The sequence below is a fragment of the Geospiza fortis genome, unplaced genomic scaffold, assembly GCF_000277835.1.
Source record: "Geospiza fortis unplaced genomic scaffold, GeoFor_1.0 scaffold8, whole genome shotgun sequence".
Taxonomy (NCBI): domain Eukaryota; kingdom Metazoa; phylum Chordata; class Aves; order Passeriformes; family Thraupidae; genus Geospiza; species Geospiza fortis.
The window spans coordinates 1948227-1971411 of NW_005054414.1; the positions used below are offsets into that span (position 1 = coordinate 1948227).

At 41.2% G+C, this 23185-nt stretch overlaps 1 protein-coding gene across 2 annotated transcripts in view; it reads left to right on the forward strand.

Moving 5' to 3' along the window:
- Nucleotides 1-293: 293 nt before the first annotated feature.
- Nucleotides 294-23185, forward strand: part of RASSF8 (Ras association domain family member 8) — a 70906-nt gene continuing 48014 nt past the window's right edge. Inside the window, exon 1 of one of the 2 annotated variants that reach the window (XM_005426414.2) lies at nucleotides 294-354. The gene's annotated coding sequence lies outside the window, so the exon portion shown is untranslated. Of the gene's footprint in view, nucleotides 355-1159; nucleotides 1177-23185 lie in introns of those variants that run through there. The other variant, XM_031061437.1, reaches the window with a different exon arrangement.

A 23185-nucleotide genomic window follows, 5' to 3' on the forward strand; every position in this document is an offset into this window, starting at 1 on the left:
AAGGTGAAAAAAAGAGTGAATCTGTAGAAATAATACTAAGTTGTGGTTTGTTATGTTGTTACAATGTGGCTTTGTGCCTAAACTTAAATGACGAAAATGTGTGCTGTATTTTCTTGGGATATTTGTGTTGGGGTGGTTTTTTTTTGTTTTTTTTTGTTTTTTTTTCTTTTTTTTTTTTTTTTTTTTTTTTTGGTTTTTTTTTTTTTTTTGCGTTTTCGGCTCTGCCGTTCCCCCTCTCGCCTCTTCCCAGCCCTTTCGCACTCGCTTCTGTCCTTTGGCTTCTTCCTTCGCTACTTCCCCGGCTTCCTCCGGCTTTTCCTCTCTCCTGGCACCCGTTGGGCATCGCGTGGAAAAGTAAGGGATATTTTTCGGTGTCCTTGCGGAAGAGAATTCAAAACCTACTTTTCTTACACAGGGAAATCTTTGTAGTAGTTTCTTTCCCCTTCTCTTCCTGTCAGCGGAAAGAAAATTAAACCTATTTTTCTCTTTTTCTTTTCCCCCCCCTTTTGCTACGTGGACTGTTTGTTTTGATATTTTTTTCTTCTCCCCCTTCTTCGGGCAGTGCCGGTTTGTTTCACGATTAATCTCTTTTACTCCTGCCCCAACCCCTCCCTCTCTCTTTTTGTTCCCCAGTAAGAAGAAAGATTAGAAGAAAATGTGTTTTGCCGGCAGGGAAGGCATGAGACCCTTTGGTTTGGGGTTTTTTTTTTTTTTTCTCGTGGGGTAGTATTGATGAGAAAAGAATACGGTGCGGTAGGACAATACAGAGGCATGAACTTTAAAGGGTAAGGAAATGGATTCTGCTGCTTGCTTTCTCCAGCTCTGGAGTGGTGCTGGGATGTCTGCTCCAGGGTCTGGTTTGGGGTTGTGCTAGTCCGCTGTGTGCCAGCCTGTTTTCTGCCCAGCAGAATGGTGATTTAAACGCAGTCCTAAACTGCATTTCAGTGTTGCTCGTGGGTTTCGTCAGTGTGGGAAGTCAAGAGGCGGGGGAAGGTCACAGATTCCGCTGACCCCTTTGGAATTACACCTGTCACGCCTCCCATCCCCAGGCTGCAGGTGTGTCGGAGGTTGACACGTTTAACAAAACCGCTGGAAACTGCTCGCATCCGTGGCAGAAAGTGCTGTCGGGGGTTTAGGAAGCCTGGTTCGGACCTGTGAGTTTCTGCCTCAGCTCTGGTCAGTATCACCCGTTGAAATTGAGTGTTTGCCGGGCTGTGGAGAGCGAGCAAATCAATTGCCTAATGATTTCTGCAAGACGCCTGTTTAAGGGCGTTCAGGCTCCCTGCTAATTGTGTTTGGGCGCGGTGCGGTTGTGTTAAGTGCTGTGAAAGTAAAGGGCTCTGTCTTTTTCAGTAGAGAATATGTAGCTTGTGAATGAACTGTCAACTCTTTTGATTGGGGGTGGCTCTTCCTTCTGTTACATTGCCTCTTCTGATAGATACTTTTCCGAAAGTCCAAAACACCACGTGGCTGAACTGCAAATAAAATCAGTCTTACTTTCCCCCGCTTCTTTTAGAGAAGAGACAAAATTTAATTTCGGATTAACTTTTTGTTTGATGATATCTCATTGGAAAGTAGGCTAGATGTGAAATTGGAAGTACTTCTCTGAGTCGTAGAGCAAAAAAAATTTTTGATACGGAATGAATTGCTGAGGGAACTGAAATGACTGCTTGGGATTCATTGTTACTTAGTTATGTGTCCTTTAGGACAACTGAGAGATAAAGGTGATTCGCTTCTTACAGTTGAGTAATCTCTCCATCCTTTCCACCTTTGGGAGCCCAGTAGAATTTGATCCATTGTTTGAATTAATCTTGTTTTTAATCTTTCCTGGAGATGAAAAAGTTTGGCATAGTGGGAAATAGGAGGAGAGAAATATCAATTCGTATTTAGCAAGAAGTCTAAGTCTTCCAGAACTACTTCGAACCATTGCTGGAAACACCAGCAATAATTCTGAAGAGCCAAATTAAGTTGATTAATATAACTTAAAATCTGTTTGAGGGAAGCTCTGAAAAGGAGTGAAGGAGACCGAGTTGCTGGAAGTGCAGAGCTGAGCACCGAGGATGGTAGGTTCTGTTCCTGCTTCTGCCTCGCAGGGCAGTGTGACCTCCTGCCTAAGCTGCCTTCCAGCCTGCACCTCCCAGGATACTGAGATTGCCCCCATTCTCTTAAGTGCTTTTTCATCTGATTTGTAAGAATAATTGCATGTGAATGTTCAGTTGTCATTCTGATTGCTGATGTGGTGGTAGTTTGGCTCGTGCTGATACTCATTCGTGGAAAGTTGTAGGCATCTTGAGCATCACCGTTTATTTGGAGCAACACTGGATTTTTACATTGCGGCAATGGTTTTGACACTGGGGCTGTTTTTATCCTCTGAATATCTCTGACAGTATCAGTGCATGCTTTTTCCATGGTCCCTTAAGTCTGCCTCAAGCTGACTATGAAGGACAGCATTGACCTCTTGAGAAAGAAACTGTTAAACTGAATTACAGGGTGGAAAACTGTGCTATGGGGACTCTGCTGAGGACCCCCCTCGGCGTGATGCTTGTTGTTCCTGGTAATTTTATTTTGTGAGGTCTGTAATTATGAACTTAGCTTAGTCCACCAGTGTGTTTGCTTTCTAATTTTAGGGGTTTTGCTTGGGCTTTTAAGTCTTTAGGACTTCTATCTTGACACTAAATGTAAATGGTTTTGGGTTTTCTGGGGCTTTTTTGAAAGCCTATGTTTTCCTGTAATTTTTTCTCATGGTGGGGTTGGGACTTTACAGTGTGATGAGATTTGTTATAATCTCAATGCCTGCCTTCCTGTAACACTTGAGACCGGGGTACTTTGTAAATGTGAGGCTCTGACCTGTTGCTTTTCTCCAGTGAAAATGATACTCGGTTCTGTAGAAAGTTGTTACTGGGCAAGTATAGGTGTGTTTGTGTGTATGTATGCGTTGTGTGTTTATAACTTGCTGTCCTCCTGCATATGCACTTTGCCAGCTCTGTGCTTCTGAATCTGGACAGCAAATCTAGTCTCAAATTCAGTTTCATAAATAACTAATTCTTCCTACCCTTCCCATTCCCCTTCAAAGCATGTGGTGATCTCATGCCTTTGACAGGAGTGGTTTTCCTGGCTGATAAGGGGATGGTCATGGTGTTTTCTCCCTTGGCTCTTCTGAGGGCTGTATGTTATCTCTCTCTGTGCTGATAAAGTGTGGGGAGGGGGTTGAGTGGTCTGTGCGTGCTGAGCGGTGCCATCCCGCTCAGTCTCTCTCCAGTTTGTCACCTGTGAAGTTGAGATCACAGACTTTATCCTGCTTGGGAAAGGAAGGTGGGTTCAAGCTGTAGATACAGGGGTTTGTCACATCTGCCAGGGGAACTGCAGACCCCTCTGGGTTGTTACTTCACTCGTGTCTCTGCAAGCAACTGGTCATCTTTATGATGACAAAAATATGGAGAGTTCTAATGTATCTGAGAGGACTCTAGGAGATGGGCACTGTGAGCTTTCAGCTGGCAGGCGCTTGAGAAATCTGTGTAATTCACCTTTCTGCTTTTGAGTCACTCCTTAAGGAGGGAGGAATCTGTTTACTTTCTTGTTGTGCTTGGGAAACGGGCTCACCCACACCAAAAGACCCCGTAATGCTTGCTGGAGTGCAGGATTATTGCACAAAAGCATCTTGCTGTGCAGTGCTGTGGCTGCACTCAGTGTTGTATGATAACACATGTTTCTCAGCTGTTGTTGATTCCTCAGTGGCACAGACTTCAAAGGAACGCCCTGAAAGAGAGCTGCAGCCAGGGAAAAATGGGGTTTGTTCCAGTGGCCTGTACCATCCATCTGTTTAAATACTCTGCTGAACTGTTCCAGAGTGGTCAGGCATCCAGTTAGAACTGAGGAGCGATTACAGCTGGGGTAGAGCCTGCTGCAAGAGACCACCTAGGGGAGGCTTAAGTGCTACCTCCCTTCTGTGGGTCAGAGCTCCCCTGCCCTCCCAGCCAGCCAGGAGAGATAAGGCTCCTCATCTGGGGTATCTTTCAACATGACATTGTCTAATTCCTAATGCTGTTGAGGATTTATTTATTTTTACTCTCCATGCTATCTTTAGCACAAGAAGGGAGGAATGGTAATGAGGACAGACGGTCATCTCTGTAGTCTCCTCTGTGTGGGTAGCAAGATAGAGCTGTAATTTAAATGAGTAAATATTTATAAAAAGATTTTTTTTCCTCCCATATGTATGGGATAGTTCACAGAGACTGATCTGTTGATCACTTGTGTCTCCAAAGGTGGTGATATACATTACTGGATTCATTTCAGCTCCAAAACATGAGCAGTAAAGTTACATTGCAGCCAGTTACGTTGTGCTCTTTCAAATTGCGCACAACTTCACAACTTCATCCACAGTAACTAAAAAAACTCCAGTGTACTGCATTATAATACAGGAGGATGCTGCCAATTCCAAGTGTCATAAGTTACGTTTTTACTTAAATTCCAGTATTGGAGTCTGCTGTGCAAGACACGTCCACACCCGTTGTTGCCAACTTAATCTTCATATCATGGCCTGTGTGTTCTATGTGATCCCAGATAGTGGAACTCAGAGGAAATATTAGCAGAGAGGTTACAAGTAATCCATGGAGAACCTGTGAAGATCCCTGAAGTTTTTCTGTGTGGGACTGACATTAATTTTGAGGATTGGAATGAGCACTGTAGATAGAGCAATGTGTGTTTCAGCTAAGAGGGTTTAACCTTCTTTGTCAATGGAAAATGCTCATGCAGATGCACTAAGAGGATATTTGAGCTTGGAAAAGTTGTGAGGCACTCCGGGATTTGTTTTTCACCTGCAAGCAAGCAGCACAGCTTTAAAGGTGAGCTTGAATGTTGTCCTCTGCTGTGGTATTGCTCCCTCCTTAGTAGTGTGATGTGACATCTATGCCTTTGAAAGAAGAGTTCTTTTTCCCCATGTTGGCAGTTGTGATGGTTTTATGGTATTTTGAGACGTCAGATTTTAATGCCTTACTACCCCTTTGAGCAGAAAGGGGAGGGAAACTTCTAGAAATGTGTAATGCAACTGACTTCCAGCTTCTGCCCTTGCTCCAGGCTCGACAGTGTAGTTTGAATTTATTTACTTGCTTTGAAAGCTGTGCTCGGTGTAACCTTGAGTTTTACTTCCCTTCCTGCAACAGTACCTGACATGTTTCCAGCCTGTACCTTGCTGTGCCTGTGCATGGTCCTGTTTTAAACTGGCCAGGCTCTCGGTGCTTTCTTTGTATTGTGTTGTCCCCAGGAATCTTCAGAGCTGGAACTTTTGCTTCAAGTGAACTGGAAGTATTTTGCTAAAACATTTTTGGACTCCTGAAGTGTTTGTCAGTGTTTCCAAGCTGTTGTTCGAAAGGAGTTTGGAGCTTCCGGAAGAACCTTTGGAAACTTAAGGTTTTTCTCTCACTCAGCAGTTTTGTGAGCAAGGATAAAGAGAGGCTGTAATTCCATTGGGCAGCCAGATGTTTTGTGTCTGTGCCGAAGTGGGGAGACAGTGTAGCTTTAGGGTTTGAAGGGTCTGCTGTTCTTGTCACAGGGCTGTTTGGAGATCTTCAGCAGATCTGATCTGCTTTCTCTCCTCTCCCTTCCACTCCCTCCTGCCTGTGCTGATGGTGATTACCGCCTGAATAAAATGGGATTATTGAGAGCAGAGCGTAATTTCTTGCTTTCTAAAAGGTAGGTATTTGCTTGTCAGTCTGTGTTTCTTAAATACTAAGCTTGAAGCCATATAAAAGCTGCATGTATCTTGACAATTAGTGAATTAATAGCAATTATCCAGTAGATTGATACTAAAGTTCATTCTGACTAGTGTGGCATTAAGTGAAATTTATAAAGAAATCAGTTTTCCTTGCAAACAGAGATGAAGAGAGCACTCATTGATGCAAATCCCCCAGGTCCATATTAAATTGCACCATTTTTAGGCACTTAAACACTTATAAAATCTGTGTCTGTCCTTGTCTTTCTTCTCCCTCTTCTATTTGACACATGAGGGAAAGTTAAAAGGAACTCATCAGTGGCTGCACATGTCAGAGTCTTCCTGGAGAAGAAAGTAGGAAGATGCCACAGCTGATAATATTTAGAAGTTGATATTGGGAATCAAGAGAGCAAAATCTTAGATGTGCCATTGCAGCTATGCAGCTGGCAATATTAACTAGCAGTTGTACTTGGAATAATAATAATTCCTATCCGGAGAGAAACATATGGCAGTGGTTGAATGCCCTTGTCCTTGCCCACCAGGAAGTGATTGTGGGTTTTTTTGGTGGTTTTTTTTTTTTTTAGCAAGTTTTCCCTGGACTTCATTCTTGCCTCGAAGTCTGTCCAAGCATTTGCAGTGTTTTCACTGGGGGCAAGGACAGAAACTTCGAATAAGCTGGGTTGGAGACTCTGTATTTTGAGCAGTGGAAGTGGCCCAGAGGAGCATGGGACTAACAAAGAACAGTCACACTGAATACAATGCAGTGTTTTCATGCAGCTAATGGGATTGGAAGTGGTAACCTGATACTCCAAAGAGATAACAAAGACTATTTAGCATACAAGGGAACATAGGTTTTTTTGGTTTTTTTTAAGGAGTTGGTAGAGTGTAGCAGAATCTTTTGTCAGAACTCATTCTAATGAGCAAGTTCTGGCAGAAAATGACTAAATTCATAGGAGTTTTTGAAATACTCTGAACAGAAATTGAATTTTCTTTTTTACTACCCATGTTCTTTCACTGCAGTTGATGTATTTGCTTAGCAGTTTACCTGCTTCCCCCATGTCCTGTGAACTTAGTCTTTGTTTCAAACTGAAATGTACCATAAATTGAAAGTCTTTGGGCTTTTCTTCCAAGAACAGAAGAGGGGAGCAGAAATCAATGAAATGTACAAAGTTCTGCTGTTCCCTTATTTCCCAGGAACAGACCAGAAAGCGACCAGCTTGATACAGAGCACAGCAGTGCTGCTTGGCGTTAAGCTGTCCTGTGTGAGACCACAGTGATCTGTCTTTAGATGGCTTTTGTTGTAGTGAGGAGGGACATCTGTGGTGGTGATCAGCTGTAAGAAAACCCAGTCATAACTCAAGAATTCAGATCATATTCTACTTTAGGCCTGCTGCTTGCCTCCCTTGTGGTTTTAGTGAATCAAAGGAACTTGCAGTCCATGCAGGCAAGGCTGGAAGGTAAGAGGCACATACCTTTAGGAGGTGGTGTGTGCAACAGGAGGAGAGCTGGGTGTGAGTTTGTTGTTGGCAAGTTCTGTGTGCCATGGGTTGGTCATTTTTCTGAGACAGAAATTAGGGGAAGAAGCTCACGTTCCTTAGGTAGGGTGTGAGAGGGCTGGGCTCCTGACAGCAGCCAGAAATTACAATTTAAAATGTTCTCCGTTGGGGGTTTGGTTTTACTTAAACTCTTGGCAAGACAGAAGGGGGGTTGGGTCTATTTGGAGTTGCTGGTCTTCTGTTTGTAACTCGTTGCAAAGATCCTCATCAGCCTTGATCAGCAACCTGGGCTGGTGGCAGGTGTCCCTGCCTGTGGTAGGGGGTTGGAATGAGATGGTCTTTAGGCCCCTTCCAATCCCGAGCATTCTGTGATTCCGTGCTGGATTCCCAGTGTGCCTTTTGAAACTCGGGGCTCGTTCCCAACCCTTCCTGCTCTCCTGCTGCCATTCTTTTAGCACTTCCCATTAGTGACTCGTTCCTGTGCTCCCTGTGTGTGCCTGATGGCACTGCCACCCCCTTTCTGCCCTGCTTCCTAAACACTCCCTCATGACTTTATGGCTTTCCAGGTGCCCCTCTAAGTTGCAGCCCAGCTTTTGGTTTTGGATGGGAGGGGAAGACACCGGCACTTTCCCTTCACATCTCCCAGGCACAGAGCATTCCTCCAATTCCTCTGCTGCTGAGCTATTTGGAGCAGAGCAGGGGGAATGCTTACTGTGCTGTTTTGTTGTCCAGGAGTTGGGTTTAACTTGCACCTGTCCTGTTGTGATCCTGACATCCTGTCAGTGCTCGTTTCCCCTGCTCCTTGAGAGACAGCGTTTTTGTTGCTGGCAGCTCTCTGCCTTAGCATTCTAGGGAAGCCCAACCAGAAATATTCTAGAATTCTTCCACTTTCTCCCTCCCCTTGTCCTTCACTGACCTCTAACCACATTTTTATCTTTCTTGACAAGATGCTTAGTTTCATTTATCAGCTGCTTTTCCCTTCATTCTTCAGCTTTGATTATTTTTCCAGGACTGCTTAGAAACATTAACCATTACAGATGTGCAGAACAGTCAAATACAGTCACATTCCTTAGTGTTTTGGTTTTTTATTGTTCTCTAATACTAAAGTGCCTGTGGCAGGTAAATATTTTTTATGTACACTACTTGTCATGACAAAAATATCCATCCTCAGCACAGGGTAAGGAAATGCAGTTGGCTGTATTTTCATATTAATATATACCAATGTTACCAGCTGCAAGAGCCCTCTGTTTCCCTCCCTGAGCATAAACTAGTGTAGTAAATTCTGACTTTTTTTGAAAGTCATTAACGTTTTCTGAATTTGTATTTACACACTGTAAGATAAAATGTGACATAAATAGAAAGAAATGGCAAATACACTTTCTTGTCTTAGTCTTGTGGCTTCCTAAGTGCTTGACAAATGCTGTGCCATTTCTAAACAATATTATTTTGTTCTAAAAAACTTAAATACTACCTCAACTTTTGTAAAAATGTTTGCTTTAGCTGTGGATAGCAGAGCAGAGGATGACTGGATTTATTTAAATATATGCTGCAAGGGTATTTCTTCCCTATTTTACAGTGCCCTTCATGCTTGTCATTGTAAGTGTATATGCAAAAGCCTAAATAATTGGAAATCTATATTCTTCCTGAGCATGGTTTACTTTAATAGTCCACAATGATCTCTGGACAAACTATATTTTATTTCAAAAGACCTCCATTATCCTCAGCTTGACCAGTATGCATGAGAATAGCATCAATGTATACACCATTTTTAAGAATACCCTTCTTTTTCTTGCTGACATGTTCATAAAGCATGTGGTAAGGTGAAGACAGTTCTATAATGGAGTAGAAAATTAAACAAGAGGAAAGAAGAGAGTATGGCTTCAAGTTTATAGAGAGGAAGTACAGATTGGATATTAGGAAGAAATTATTTCCTGTGAGGGTGGTGAGGCACTGGAAGAGGTTGCCCAGAGAAGCTCTGGATGCCCCATCCCTGGAAGTGTTCAAGGATCTTGTGGAAAAAAAAAAGAATATTTAAATCCCTTGTGGTGATGTCACAATGTGTAGCTGTAATGTTGAGCCTCTTTATTGCTGGGATTTCAAGTACAAGGCAGATGGGAATATGTGGTCTGATTTTAATATTGGCAGGGGGAGCCATGAGTTGCTTCATTCAGAGTTCAGACCTTAGTTTGAGCAAGATTACAGGGTGAACTTCCTTTGGACATTTGACCACTACTTACAGTGGTGGCTTTTTCTTGTAAAAAATAAAAGATGGCTACTAGATGAATAATTAGACCTTAAATCAGGAGTTGGTAGGTGCATGTCCCATCCTCAGTGGGCGAGCCTGTTGGCATGCCCAGGATAATGTCCCTGTAATGAAGTCCAGCTCTGGAACAAGTTCTTGATTAACTTGTGTAGCAACTTGACAGCCTCTGTTGCACCCTGAAAGGCTCCTCAGGCAGGCTGGAGTGGCAAAGGCACAGCTGTACAGTGATGATGGCCAAGCAGTGCCACCTGTGAGCCACTCTGTGAGTCACTGAGGCCGTGGGTGCTGTGGCTGTCACATCAGCCAGGGGAGATGCCTGGGATTTACCTGGCACCCTGAGTGGGATAACAGCAGGCACGTAGCTGAGGTACAGCTGCTCTGCTAGCAAGAAGCTCAAGCAAAAGGAAATGTGAACTGGGGTGTTCTTTTGGAATACTGAACATTTTAAGGGGCAGGTATCAAGGAAGGTTCATCTTTTGAGGAGGAGAGCTGACTGAAAGAGTCAGATTTGTTACAAGATAATTGGAGGCAGCCATGGATTGTTACTGTACCTTGTCAATTCCAGGAGCTGGGAAGGGTGTCAAGTGTAATCCAGCAGCTGGTACCCAGCCGCTGCCTGGCAAATAAGCCACTGGCTGTTCTTACATCTTTTCTTGCAACTTCTACTTCAGTGTTCCTACAGGACAGTAACTCTAATGCCAATGCTTCAGTGCTCTGTGAGCATACAGAGCTTTCTGGGAGGGTTTGTGTGTTCTTCTGATGGAAGTTCAAAATAATCTTGCTGTACAGCCACTGTTTTCATTTTGCTCTGCGTTGTGTTCTTCTCCCTGTCTTCCTGACTCCTGCAATGTTTTAATAAAGTCAGTCCTGTGCTTGCTGAACTAGGAAAAGGGAAATAACTATAATGCTCCAACATGGGTCCTTTCTACTACACCTGACATTCAAGAAAGACATTAAGCCAAGGCAAATCTTGAGTAGTTTGACTTTGTTCATTTTCATAGTCCTTTTCCAAAACATGTGTTTTTGTCATATGATTTCCTGCAGTGGATTTATTCCTGATGTGGAGAATTAATACAGACCTTCAAAAGAGATCACAAAATAAAGAATCAGTATTAGTTTAGAAGCTTTTACTGATTTGTTTTTTGTTCTTAATTAATACAGCAGCAAATTGGTGGGCATATCCTTTGAGGAATTCTTTACCATCAGTTCTATTAAAAAGAATTCCAAGTTCTATTTCGCTGTGCTGAGCCCATCATCAGGATGTCTGACTGGTTACCTTGTATTCTTAGCACTCTTGAGGTGCAAATGGTGTCTGTTCTTCTGTTCACACTGAACCCTGTGGATTTGTTGAGAGATGTTCTTTCTGTGTTTTGTTCACGTCACTTAATTTTATTAAAGCAAAGGCCAAGCATGTCCTGAAATTTGTAACAATATTGTTTGCTCTTCTAGTATCTATTTGCTCGTTGTCACCAATTTGACAATGTGTGAACCTGAGGCAGAGCTTGACTGTGTGGGAATTGGTGATTTGTGCCTGCATTTGCCTCTTCTTAGGGAAATTTCAGGTTTGTTTGTTTTGTTTTTTTTTTTTAATTAACATTTACCAGACATGGGTTTTATTTAAAAAGGAAGAGAAAAAAGCTTAAAGTATGGATTTATGTAGGCCTGTAAAAATGTGTTGCTTTGTCAGCTTATGCTGTTAAAAATATACCATATGTAGGAAATAATCTGTTGGTCTTTGTGTAAGATGCTTTTACATTAATTTAATAAATGCCGAAGCTTATTTGAAGCATTGGAAATGTGTGTAGAGGGTGAGGTAAAGAGTGATTGGGCACAAGTCAATTTGAGCCATCATTCCCAAACAAATCTTGTGACACAAATCACTTTGGTAAGTTTGCTTTTATGTGTTTGCTTGTTTGGGTTTGTCTCTGGGAACTGATTATTTGTGCTGTCTTGGATCGAGGGGACAGCAAAGCAGTTGTGATGGCTGGTATTAAAACCTAGTGTGCAAACTTACCTACATGGGTTATTTCTACAAAATTCAAACTGATTTATTCCATCTTGCCCAGGCTGGGAGAAAGCCAGCTGCTTACTTGGAGTCAACACTGGTTGTCCTCAGAGCTGACACTCCAGCTCTGCCTGTGTTGATGTAGTCATTTGTGAGCACAACTTGCTTAAAAATGTATTTACTTATAGGAGATACTTTCTGCACTGTATTAAAAACTCTCGGGATGCGTTGGGAAACTGCAGTCATTCAGTGGCTCTGAACTTCATTAAGTGTAGAAGTATTTAAAGAAAGTGATTTAAGATTTGTCACTGGCTTAGGGCTACTGGGAGCTCTCTGATCTATGTCATTATTAATGACCATATGTAAAGAAGGCTTTAATTTTCTAGGGAAGCATTTTCATCCTTTGAGTCAGTTTTCAGGCGCAGCTGGTGAAGGCAACCTGGTCTGAATGGAGCACTGGCCTTGCTTGGAGCAGGAGGCTGGGCTCCAGCAGCTCCTTCCAGCCTGGAGGGTTCTGACTTTTGGTTTGTTTTCTTTTTCTTTAAGAGGTGTTTGTACCACACAGCCACTGTCAGATGTAATGGGGTTGCCTTGCTGATACTGCCAGCAGTTAAGCCAGAGGGGTAAATAAATCCTTGATTTTAAGTAATTTTTTTAAAAATCTTTTTTTTTGCTTATCTTTACAGCACTTCAGTTGGATGAATGCAGAACATGTAGGATTTTCTTTGCATCTTGTTTTCTGGCTGCCGCAGAATCTTTGTTTAAAGAGGTAGAGTAGGGCAAGTTATTATGACCTTCCTCTAAACTGCAGGGTAAGTTCTCAGCTTTCCAGGAGCTGGGTTTTTATATGGAATCTAATGATTCTGTACTTGAATGCAGCAGATAAACTGTGTTCTAGGAAAACTTGTCATAAATGTATAATATATTGAAATTACCCATGAATTATTGAGTTGGAAAAAAACTATAAACATAGGAAATATTAGAGGTGATAAAGAAGAGAAGGAAAAATTCTTTTATCCAAAGTACTTCTAACAGAATGCAGTGTATGCATTTATGTGGTAAGACTTTTAACAAGGAGTTAAAAATACAGATTTTTCTATAGGAATGTTTATGCACATACTTGAGTAAGGTGATATGGGAGAAATACATGCCTGGTAATGAATCCAGGATTTCAGAGCTGCTTGTTTGCACACCAGCTTGCTTTTGCAAGGGATAGTAGAGTGAGCATTCCTTTATATGTCTGGACTTGTGTCACAGAGGAGCCTGTCACTCTCTGGTGGTAACTGAGATTTAGAGAGTCATCCCACTCTGGACCCAACAGGACAAATCAGGCTTTCAGCTGGAAGCTTTGAAGTGGAAGCAGAAGAAGAGATTTTTAATGAAGTTGAAGGGGAATAAGTGATTAATATCATGTGCTTCACTAGGTGCTACATCACTGGAATTTTTTTCTTGAAATTAAATCCTTGATCAAACCATTTTGCTGTCTTCTTATTTGCTGAGTGAAAGGGTTCCCCTTTGGTTCGAGTACTGTCATGTAATTTTTATATATTTGATGTGGAGTAGGTGGCTTGATGTACCTTTTTCATGGAAATCTCATTTTCCTCCTTTCAGTTAATTGATTTTTTTTCTTTTCTGATAAAGCAGTGCTTGAACATACTATGAAAAAGAGACAAATTAATTAATTCTTCACTATTTTTTACTTCTAGGTGAAGTAATCTTGAGAAAGGCAATGATAGATGGAATAGAGATAAATCAAACTTTGCAGGAGTAAGGACACAAAGGAAACTCACTGCATTGTCACCTGTGCAAAATCAGTCAGCAACTACAGCATCAGGTCTTAGAAATTTTGGCAAATACCTGAATATCACAGCATGTGTTTAGTTATTTATGTAAAGGCACCTGAATTGCAAAATCATGAGTTTCTTAATTTAAAACCCAGTAAATTGAAAGTTCATTCAATATAACTTACACCATGAGTCAGGGGAGGTTGAAAGGGAAATGTCAGGACAGTGGTGTATTCTGGCATCATCTGCTGATTGTTTGGTCACATGCATCAATAGTTATCTGCCCTAATGATAACTTTGGTTTTCTAAATCAAGATTAGATAGAAATTTGGAGTCACTGTGGTATCTCAGGTGGTTTCCTGAGAATTATTTTGGTATCCCTTCCTGGTTTTTCGTAAAATGTAAAACTTGATTTAACTGCTTGCTGGCTTGTGTTGGAAGCTTATGGTTTAGCTCCTTAGTATATTTACTAAAAAGTGATGATCTGTTGGAATTTGAGCATGGGGCTCTGAATATGCACATATTGCACTGGTTCTGCAGCCAGTGGCCCTGTGCCAGCTGGGGTGGGCAGAGCTGGAACTGAGCCACTGCTGAACACCTCTGCAGTCACAGTCATCTGTGCCATGGGAAACTGCCGTGCACTGAGCACGGGGGGTGTCTGCAGGAGTAACACAGAATTTGGATTGGATTTAAATTTTTTTGGAGAAGATAGATGGGAATAGGAGGGTTAATTGCAGTAGAGGCTGGGTCTGTTGGGATGTGGAGCTGCAATACTTAGAGTTGAAATAAACCCTGTAGTGTTTGGGTGCTGCCAGCCTTACACCAAGGTGCAGGCTCATGGCCAGAGCTGTTGTAAAAGCAGTTGTAGCAGCTCTTGTAAGCAGGTCCTGGAGGTCACTGAAGTGCAGTCTGGGACCTGTAAGCTCTAATTACTGACCATGTGTGGGAGTAGGACTTGCTGGATCATGGAGAGCCTCCTGCAGTAGTTCAGCTGCAAATCATGGTATTGATGATACTGCATGGAAGTGCACTGGTATTACTGAGAGCTTTTTTTATATATAGATGGTCTTTGAAGATCTGGGAGCTCTGAACTTGTCTTGTGTTTCTTTAGCATGCTTTAGCCAACTTTGAGCCATTTGTGTTGGTAGCCTGCTGAAATAAATGGCTTTTTGATGATGTGATTCTCTTAAAGGGATCAATTGTGTTTGTTAAAAGTTCACTGGTCAAGCAACACTTAGACATCCAGTCTTCTTTTGATGGGACTTTAAATAGCAGAGCAACTGTGTACTTGCATCTATCTTTTTGAAAGGGGAAAAAGAAGCTTCCATATTTTCCCAGCAATAATTTAAAAATACCTATTGTTGCCTATGGAGCTTTTTCTAACTGTGTATTTTCATGTGAGAATTTTGCATTTCCTTTGCAGTGACAATTTACAGTGGAAAAGCATGTTTATTTTTGGCAATCTACTGAAAAGAACCCAGATTAAGATCTTTGACCCACAGCTGTTGTAAATGCAAGTCTTTTTGTTCTAAAGCCTCGAGGAGTTGTTCCCTTTTTGTGTTAATTGATTAAAATGTGTGCTGGATTGGCCCACGTTTCTCTTGGTAATTAGGTAAAATGAAGCCCCAGAATAGATAGAAAAATCAACACTACAGCTTCCTTTTGAGGAAAGTTGGTTATTATTTTGATGGACTCTTTTTCCTGCTGTGGGCAGATTATATATATATATGTATGTATGTATGTATGTATGTATTTGTGTGTTTTAGCCTCGAGACCCCTTAGACTGACACTGCACTTCACCAGGCCTGTCTCAATGTTACAGAACAGATTGTTAATTCAAAACCAAGATTATTAAAGCTGAGTAGCTAAATCTGATCTCCTAAAAACGAGGTTGCCAAAACAAGCTGCTGTATTTGATGTAGCTGCTGAATTGGTCTTTTATTTGCTACAAAGGCAAACCTGAGTCAAATGCCTAAATGCTAAGAGGTTGGTCATTTCCAAATTTTTTCAGCTTTCAGTTTGTCTCTGAGCCTGTAACTTGAAGCAGGAAGTTGCTTACATATTGTAGGGGTTCTGGAAGAGAAAAAGGCTCGTTTCAAATCCATTGTTTTTTCTGGGCTTATCACCATGGTCCTGGGTTTTTGAAGTAACAAAGACAAATTGCAGCAGTAGAATGAGGCTGATGCCTGTTTCTCACGTGCTGTGATTTGCTTTTTTCTCCTATTTAGGTGGTCAGTGAAATGAGAAGAAAAGGTCAAACTGTTAGAAGAAAGAATTTGCCTGTAAACACAGTAATCCTTTCTCTGGTTGTCAGCAAATAGGATAGATAATTTGAGACAGGTGTTGTGCTAGAAGAAACCTTTAGATGTTGAATCCAACCTGCACACCACAGATCCTGGTTATCTCTGGACAGGGCTAATAAATATGTACTGATACAAAAGGGATGAAGACATTTATTTCCTGCATTTACCCTGATGGTATTATTTCCTAGGGATGCCATTTCACACTAACATACTTTCCTATTTTCAAATGAAACATGAGCAGGCTGATGCTCTTTATCTCAGTTCTTGGGGGTTTAAATACTTACAATTCTTATGTAAGCTGCTGAAAGTCATAGTCACTTTTCAGGAATCTCTGACCTTGCAATCCATTTTCCTGTGGTGGATTCATCTTAAAAAGAATGCTGTATGTGACTTTTGGGGGGTTATTTTTCACTTATATGATGCCATAAGATGAGCTCTTACATTTTTAGGACTACTTTATCTTGAGTGATAAGGCATGGCATCAAGGTAGTGTGGTCATTGTATAGAAGTTGGAGACAGCAGCCAAGTTACTTGTGTATGCTTCTGCCTCGATAAATGCCCTAAAGTTAAAAAAAAATCTATCAGGCTCCCCAGTCTTTATTTGCTTTTGCTGCTTCTTTTGATGTTTAACTCTAGGAAAGGTGTCAGGCAAATGGGTACAAACTGAATCCTTCCTTCTCTTTGATTTACACCACAAGTTTTGTGGGTAGAATTGCACTTGCTGCATAAGCATCTGAAATTTTGTATTTTTTTGGGGTAGGCCACTATTTGCCATAGAGAGGATATTGCTTTACTTGCTTGCATATTTAAATGCTAGGGAAAATCTTGATTTCTATAGGACTTCTGGGCTTTTCTTAAAAAAGAGTTTGTTTAGGTCCTTTTAAAATTCTGCTTCTTCTCATTGGCCCTGGACCCTTTTATTTCAGGGATTTTGCCATCTCTGTTGATGCCATCAGCCACATCCTCAGGCTTCTGGAGGTGATGGTCTTAAGAGGGGAGTTAATTTGAAATCTGCTGACCTGTGGGTTTGGGCATGGGATAGGTGTTCACATCTCAACTTGAAGTGTCCTCTTCAAACATGGTAGAAGAAGTGCAGGAAGCAGAGAAGCCTTGGCACAGCTTGGAGAGAGCACCACATTAGGGAAGAAGTTGGCAGAGGCACTGAAGTGTCTGAGAGCAGATGGAGTGTTGTCATCAGCTGCAAAATCAATGTAAATACTTCCAGAAAATTACTCTTCCTCTGCCCTTGCCAAACAGAAGGAACAGGAGCCATAAAAACCATTGGCAAATTGTTTTAGCTGCCAGTGAGCATGGTTGCAGTTGGAATTCTCCCTTGCAGCCACTGCTGCAGAAGTGTTGCATTAGTGGTGATGAAATATCCTTTTTTTTTTTTTTTTTGGTTCTTGCCTGAAGATTTACAGTTGGAAAATCCCACAGTTCTGTGCAGTTCTGTTGGGTCATATCAAGAATAAAAATGAGAATTTCGTTACTGATTGTGCTGTATGGCACAACTTCTCTATTCTGGGTGGTTCAGCAAGGGGCTGTAAAGCAGCTCTTTCATGTGTATTAGCATCACGTAACTGGGAGCCCAGTCCTCCCAGATGGACAGTTTTGGGATACTGTCGTGTTTATAAATGTGTCTGGCTGGCTGCTGCTGAATTGACGGCTCTGGTGCCTGGTTTAGAAGAGGCTGGCAACCTCTAAATGAAAATGGGGAGCCACAAGGCAGGGTGAGTTACTGGATCACAGATGTGTGTGGCATTTGTGCCTCTCTCGACCCCTTATTACCCAGGAAAATGAATGCTGGAATAGAGCATGGAAGATGGAGAGCATTGGGTTTTAAATTCTGAAATCCCTGTTTGTACTGATCCAAATTCCATTTCCATGGAAACTGGAAGTTTAGTACTCTCACTTGTCAACTTCAGCTTCTGGCTGGCTTTGGGGAGACTAAAATTGTTCACTTACACTAAACCTTCCAGAACTGAGAGTCACGTCAGGACATTAGCACCATGTATTTTGTGGAGACTGAGAAGTTATAACTATAATTACTTCATGCAATTATTTTCTGAGAGATGCTTACAGATAAGAAATCTGAATGTTCAGAGCCTGTGCCATGTTATCTAGTAGCGGAATTGTCATGTGCATAATGTGTAAGGTCATAGTTTCTAGTGGGGATGGTTTCTTCATTGCTGGTGTGGTTTTGCAGGTGCTGAAGCAAGCCCAATTTATTTAATTAGCTGACTGCAGTAGTGCAGGTGTCCTCCCTTGCTGTGCACACACCATCTGCAGCAGCAACTTTACCCCTGAAGACATCCTCAATCCACACATCCCCGGGGCTCATCATGAAGAGTTTCAGAGTTCTGATGCTGCCCTTGCCAGCAGAACAGAGCTGCCAGGCCAGATCTGCCTGGAGTGTGTGCTGACAGAAGGGCTGAGCCAGGCCTGGGAGGGAAGCAGTGCAAGGCTGAACTTTCTGGGAGAAGCCCTGAAGGAGCCGATGGCTCTTCCTGCCTCTGAGTAGAATTGGTGAGATTGCGGAGACTCTAAAGAGTGTACCACTATGATGTGGAGCTGAGAGCCGAAGCCTGCAGTCCTTTGGTCAATCAGTAAGTGTGGGAAGGTAACTTTTCTTCTCTTGAAGCTTGGCTGTTGAAATGAAACTCTTGCTAATGATTTAGACATACTTTTATCAGTGTACTGCTTTCACTTAGAGCTGCTTTGGGAGCATTATAATCACTGCGACTGCTGTTTGAAAGCAAGTATTCTTTATGGATTGGCATTTCTGTGTTTCTGTAACTTTAATGTGCAAGAATGTCCCACAGTAACAGTATATTGAGTGTGAGGGGAAGCAGTGTTGTGTTAGAGACTTGTAACCTGAAATTTTTTCACTTTTTTCTTGGTGTAGAATAGTAGTGTAAAAGTAGTGTAGTAGTGCCTTTGTGGGCTATTAACTCTGCATGTCTGGGTGCCAGTCGTGCATGTAGCTTCACCAGAAACACTGATGCCAGCTTTCAACAGGTGCATTAAACTTCACATTCTCTTCTCTGAGTCTTTAAATATTCAGCTGCCAGTCAGGGCAGGTGACCTTCCCCATAGGTGCTGCATTGTGAGCACAACTGGCTGTCCTGGATGTGTTTGAACAAAAACATTGAAGGATGAGCTCCTCTCAGTTCTTTTGTGCAGTAATAAGGCAGTTTGAAAGAAGATAATATCTTTTTGGTAGGTAAATAGGGCCACTTTTAAAACAAAATTAAAAAAACATCTAAGCTTTCAGCTTTGTAAATAAGTTACAGCAAGGTGCCATTTTGATTTTGAAAAATGAGTAAGGTGGTTCTGAAGCAGTGCCTGAGTTCTGGGAAGAGATGTTTTCCAAACACTTAAGGAAAAAATTGTTTACAATTAAGAACTTAGATGTAATTTTGTACACTTTAAGGTTTCTTTTATCTGGCAGAAGTATGAGAAGAGAGGATCATTTGATTTGCACATACTCTTCTGTCATGAGCTGGAATTTACTGGAGATCCATCTTCCTGCCTGGATTTCTTTAATTCCAGGTGCTTTTTTAGGTGCAATATGGCAGGCTTGTTTAAGGGGAGGAACACATAGCATCACTGCTCCAATGGCTTTGTCTGTCTTCAGGTAGAAGGTTCCAGGTTCTTTCTAAAATGTGGGCAATTCTTCCCTGCTGTGATGGCTGGAATTTGATTGGAATTTGCCAGTATAAACCAGGAGCTGGGAGAAAGAGACTTGGATTTTTTCTTACAGCACAGATTCAGGCTTATGAGAGAAACAGCCAGAAATTAGCATAATTAAATAATTCTGGTGCTATCTGTAAAGCCAAGAAATCTTATTTGTTTGTATTAGAAAATTTGCCTTATGTTTGAAAGGTGTTGCCATAATGATAATTTGGCAAAGGCTTCTGTTCTCTGTTCCAGCAATCAGTGAGTCTAAAAGCTAAAGACAAGTTCTAAAAAGGTACATGTGCGAGGTAATAAACCTTTACTTAGGGAGAACATTCCCAAACTACCTGCAGCTAAATGCAGGAGCACAGAGTAATCTAATGGAGCTTCTAATCTTCTTTGAAATGTTACTCGAGGAGGTGCTTTAACATGCAAAAATTGTTTTGTTGTGCTGGTGTTTCTGATCCTGTACATGAATTTAAATAGAGAAATATGAAAATCTGAATGAAGCTTTAGCACAGCTTCTCTTCCTGTGTCATGGGTGTTATTTAAAGGATCAACACAGGATATCTGTATGCCCAGCTTGGCAATTATTCAGCTGCTTGTTTCCTGCCTGGTGCTCAGCTCTCCTATGATTACTTGACTTCTCACCACTTATATAGGTCACAGATTTCAAGAAAAAAAAATTAAAAATCAGTAATAACAGAAAAGATGAGTATTTGCATGAAAGCCTTGTGTAAGGAAGTGTGTCATTACTGACTAGCTCAAAATCCTGTGAGATTTCATTCTTTTCACAAGTGAGAGTTATCTTGTTCTCATTGAAAATGGTTTTCTGTCCATGCTGTTTAATGCAGTTAGAGCATAACAGATTATGTTTACCAGGGATTTTGTTACCTAGGCTCTGTTCAGTGTATGTAGAAAGCCAAGATGCAGGTAAACAACTTTAGAAATACAGAAGGGCTGAAATCTTGTCCACCTTCATGTAATGTGTGAATAATAGACATAAAAATAATCACATAGAAACAAATAAATAACAAAGTCAGTTTTCTGGTGGTAGTAATCCATTGTTGATGGCTGCAAGAAGCTCCTTGTCCCACCCAGAATCTTAGAGCTGAGATTCTCATTCACGTCATTCTTCAACGCAGTTTGCTCACCAATAGTCACTCTCCTTCTATTATACTCCTTATTTTTAGAAGGCTCAAGGAGTTATGTTGTAATTGAATTACTGTAAAGAGTGCTCTGATCCATTATCTAGCACACACTCAGTCCTGGTCAAGTGGCTTTTAATGGCATTAAAAAATAACCTCATTAGTACTCAGAATATATGTGTTTTCCCCAGAATCCTTGTTTGAGGATGGGAAAAACCCAGCAGCATCTCATAGTCTTGTGTTGTAACACAGCTGAGTGAAAAGGGAAGCACTCAGGATGCTCTGGGTCACAGACATTTGGCCATTCTATCCATAAAACAGGTACAGGCTTGTACTTGAGTGTGACTTGATTTTACTTTGTGTAAGGGTTTCATGTGCTGTGCTGTGAGCAGCAGACAAAACCACCTCTCTCCTGCCTCTCAAACCCATGGGGTTGGTGGTAGGGGCAGATCTGCAGTTAGATTTGCTTCCAGAAGAAAATGGTGACTTCTGACTCTTGACTTGGAGGAGATGAGGAGCTCCCCTTGCTGATGACAGCAACACCTTGGGTTAAAAAACTGGTTTTGCCTTGTGACTTAGCTCTAAATCTTACCTTTCTAGGGTTTATGTAGACCATAAATCATGCTATAAAAATAGCTTTTGGCCTTTCAGCTAATATGCATAGGCTGTCAATTCTGAAGTCCTTAGAATAGTAATTATGGTTGGTTTATGGGCATATGTCTTAAATGGATGGTTTTCCCCTGCACCCCTTTATGACAGTGTACACTGTGCATAGTTCCAGGTTAATTTTAGCAGTGTGTATTTAATTAATGTGACTGGCTGAACAGAATCAGCCTCTATGCTCCAAATGTTGATTCCTTTCAGAGTCTAAACAGCTATTTGAGATATTGTGTCCTGCTTTGATTTTAACGTGAAACATTCTTAGAGCTTAACAGTGGTGTCAAGCCATTGCTTAGTCTGTTGTTTTCTTCATATGGTGTGTAAAAATGGGATTTTCCCTTCTGTAAGTGCATTGTAACTTGCCTTTTGGGGTGCTTGGTGTCTGCTTTCACATGGTGCAGCAGTGCGGTTCTGTACTTGGATGTGCATCTGTCGTCACACTGAACTGGATTGCACGTGGGTTATTTCTTCCTGCTGCAAATAGAGATGAAAGATTTGATCTTCCCCTTCCTGCAGCAATAACAGCACAAATAGTCTGAATGATGGTGAACAGATTTTAGGAAGAAATTGTTCCCTGTGAGGCTGGTGAGGCCCTGGCACAGGCTGCCCAGAGAAGCTGTGGCTGTGCCATCCCTAGAAGTGTCCAAGGCCAGGTGGTTGGACAGGGCTTGGAGCAACCTGGGATAGTGGAATGGGTTGGAACAAGATGATTTTTGGGGTCCTCTCCAACCCAAACCACTGTAATTACTTGATGCAGTGTACCACAGGCACTCCACTCATGTTTTTCAGGTTTTCAGGATGGTTTTGGGTGAGGCTTTTTGTCCATTATTGCTCTGACTTCAGAGCACCACCTGTTCTGCATTATACTGATGAGGATCTTTCTGAACTCTCCATTTAGTCTAATTTTTGCTTCTTTCTGGATTAAAAAATGCACAAGAGGTTTATTTACCAAATACACAACTTTGTTTTGATGAATAAACTTCCAGTTCAAAATGATGCAATGAAAGCAATTATTTGAGTGGGGAAATCATGGTCTGGGTGTGTTTTACCCTTCAGGTTTCCTGTGGGGCTTCCATCTACACCTCAGACTTCATCTATGGCAAAGCTGCTGGTGTGGGCAAGGGCTTTTCTAGGACATAGGGCGCTGCAATGTTAAATATTATTACATTAAAATTATATTTTTGTGTCAGCTATGCAATAATAGCCAATGTATGAGGCACTCTTATGGACAAGTGACAGGAGTCTTGCCTGTACTGCATTAGTCAAGTAATGTAAACCAATTTCACCTAATGTTGGGTAGGAAACAAGCTTGAAATGGAATAACTTTTTAGTTGGATTGCTACCAGCTTGCTACACTGGCAGAAATGAAATTATTTGTCTGTTAATGGCAAACTGTGAAGAAAATGCTGATTCTGATTTTAATGTGTTTCCAAAACTTATTTATTAAGAATTGCATAACAGCACATTGGGATGTTAACATTGCAGCTTTGGTGGCTTTGGAGGCTTCACTCTAAAAACTACTTTTTTTTTTTTTTAAATTGTTTCCAAGAATGAAACATGAAGAATAGGGGGTTTTTGTTATATGGTGGGGATTTTTTATTGTGAATAAGATAGCTTGTTGAAATGTCTTATATGTATGCACTCTCTTATTATAATGAGTTCTTTTGGAGGTGACTGAACCAATATTTTTGTCCTATCTTATATCCATCTTCAAAACATTTTTTATAGCAAAGAAATAATTTCATGGTGATGCCAGGTCACTTTTAGTAAAATCTAGTAATTGGTCTCACATGGGGTATTATGTCCTATGCAAAGTATGTGCTTTTCTACATCAAATGAATCTCAAGGGCAAGAAGGACAAAAATGACTGGAATAAATAGTAGAGAAATATGATTTCTATTTTCAAATAATAATAATTAAAAAAAGTCCTTTCTAAAATGTAACTGAGAAAAATGAACAACAGGAGTGTCTGGTTGCATTAATGTTGGTGGAGTTTGATAATTTTGTTCCTCAGCTACCCATCAAATATAGATAACTCTTGTTACTCTTAATCCTCATCACTGTTGGACATGGCTTTAAAAAATTTAGCTTCCTCCTCTGAAGATCTGGGCTAATTAAACTTTCATTCATCTTCTGAAACA